The 2,500-nt window shown below is 76.3% G+C and overlaps 1 non-coding gene across 1 annotated transcript in view; it reads right to left on the bottom strand.

Annotated features, from left to right (window-relative positions):
- The window catches only part of LOC129734992 (5.8S ribosomal RNA), a 153-nt gene extending 144 nt beyond the window's left edge, over positions 1–9 (bottom strand). Inside the window, exon 1 of the ribosomal RNA XR_008730492.1 lies at positions 1–9. This exon is cut by the window's left edge and continues 144 nt beyond it. This is a non-coding gene — a ribosomal RNA (5.8S ribosomal RNA).
- Positions 10–2,500: the final 2,491 nt, after the last annotated feature.

Raw genomic sequence — 2,500 nt, forward strand, 5'->3', positions numbered from 1 at the left:
CTAAGAGTTGTCTCTTTCGGCACCGCCCCGCGCGCGCGGGACGGACACACCGGGGGGGCACGCTCCACGACGAGCGGCCGCCCCCTTTTTTCTTTGTCCTCTGACGACGGGCCCCGACCGACGCGCGCCCGCCTCTCGCCGGGCCCGACCGCCCCTCCGCCCGCGCGGAAAGGGGGGGCGCGCAACGGCGATGCGGCGCGACGACGGAAGGAAGCCTCTCGCCTCGCCTGACCGTACGAGCAACACAACGCAGGAGAGGAGGGAAAGGGGAGGGCAACGGAGAAAACTCCGAAAGGCGAGGGCTGGGGCGGGGAGCGCGCGCTCCCACCACACGCACCCCGCGCGCTTCGGAGGCGGACCAGGCGCGCGGGCCCGGCCCGGCCAACGCACGGAGGAGCAGCGGCGCGCCCCGACCGCGCCCCGACCTGCATACGCCCGCCTCGCGCCCGGGACTCGGCGGGCTGCTGCTGCCGCCGACGGCCCGCACACGCGCGGCAACGCGCCTCTCGGGCACCGCACTACGGCAGCCCGCTTTTTCCCTGCGGCTCAACCCCGCCGGCAGCTCGGCAGGCCCCACACCGCACACCTCCGGAGGCGACAAAACCGCCCGAGCCCGAGACGGCGACGCACCGGCTCGGGGCCCGCCGGACGGCGCTCGCAGCCGCGAAGCCGCGACCGCCCTCCCGGAACCGCCGACACCACCGGCTTCTCGCCCCGACCCCGTCCCAAGCAGGCGCGCGCCACGCCGGAAGGCGACGAGCCCCGGACGGGGGTGGGGGTGTCGGGGGGCGCCGTCCTCTCTCCCCCGTCTCCACGCGGAGAACGAGGCCCGGACGCCTCCTTACCCCCAAAAACCCCCGCCGACGGGAGGCACGCCACCTCCGCCGGGCGCGGCCGAGGAGGGCGGCGTGGAAGCGGCGGGCAGGGTCCAGGCCGGGACGGTCGAGGCCGGCGGCGGGCACCTTCCGGCCGACCGATTGGACACGGGGGGCCGAGCGGTGACGGCACCGCCGCTGGGCGGGGGGGCTTGCCGACCTTGGGGCGACGGCAGAAGCCCGAGCGCTCGCCGGGGCGGAGAGAGGGCTCGCCGAGGAGCGCAGCGCGGCCACGGAGGCGCGGCGACACGGCGGCCGCCGACGCAGCGCAGACGCGCCACACCCCCCCGAGCGGAGGAGACGGCGCTCCCACGCCGGGGACGCCCCTTAGACGCGAGACGGGCACACAGCAAGGACGGCTTGCGGCCTAACACACGCCGCGGTCTCTCCGCGCGAGACCGGACCGCGGAGGGGGGGGCGGCAGCGGGACACCTCCCCGGGCACGGCTGCCCGCTGGGGGAAGGCGGGGAACGAGCACAGTATGGGTCGGTCGAGGCAGCGCCCGGCGGGTGGGGAGGGGAGGAAGGGGGTTGGGGAGAAGCCTTTCCGGGAGCGGACTCCCACGGCACGGCCTTCCACCATACACCACCGCCACCGCACCACCACCACGCCACCAGCGGAGGCGCCACCGCCGGCTCAAAACTACACCGCTTCCCCCGGGGTCGCATCGAGCCGCCCGCGTCTTTAAACCGCCGCCCGGCCGCGCAGCCTTCGACCCCCGGGGCTCGCCGAGGGAGGGCTGCGCAGAAACGCGGACGCTAGGTACCTGGCCCTGGGGTGAGGGAAACGACCTGCAGGGCCCCGCGGCGGTGCCTCCCCCGCTGCCACCATCGGGGGAGCGTCCGCCCGCGGGGGCGCGCCCGACGTCCGCCGCCAACACCTCGTCCTTCCTTACCCGGGGGGCCGGGGTTTCCCTCAGTGACCCGGCGCTGCGCCCGAGAGGAGACACGTGGCTGGGGCCGCCCGCTCGCGCGGGGACGCGGCCCGGCGAGGGGGGAAGACACGCCTCGCGCCTCGCCCACCGACGGCGCGGCTCACCCCCTCCACCCGCTCGCGGCTCCGCCCCCCCCTCCCTCCCGTAGGCACCGAGGTGCGGGGGAGAGAAGGAAGAGGTGGGGGGTGGGGCGGGTATGGGGGAAAGCCGCCACCGCTGCGCTCCGCGCACCGTTATATCCCGGAACGCCCGGAGGACGGCTCTCCTCTTTCGCGGCCGGCCCCGTTGCCCAGAAGGGTCGGGGAAGACGCCTCCCCCGATCCCGAAGGAAAAGGCCGCCACTCGCTCGCCTGGCCACGCGCGGCTCACCACCTGCCGGCCACGCCTGTCGTCCTTCACCGCTCGCCGCTTCCTCCCGCCACCCGCGCGCGGGCTCAGCGGCCGGGGAAGGCTCGGGCGCGCACCCTGCCACGACAGCACACCTCCCCATCCCTCCGTCGCGCGCGCGCGCCAGGGCCCCACGACCCGACGGACCGCGCGTCCTCTGCAGCCCGGGGGCAGCCTGCGGACGCATCCTTCCCCACCCAGCTTCCCCCGGACCGCACACCGGCGGCAGAGAACTGCCGCGGAGACGGCCGGGCGGAGCGCGGGGCTGGCGGAGCACGCCTCGGCTCCCGCGGAGAGGGAACGG

This window comes from Falco cherrug, unplaced genomic scaffold (assembly GCF_023634085.1).
Source record: "Falco cherrug isolate bFalChe1 unplaced genomic scaffold, bFalChe1.pri U_21a, whole genome shotgun sequence".
Lineage (NCBI taxonomy): Eukaryota > Metazoa > Chordata > Aves > Falconiformes > Falconidae > Falco > Falco cherrug.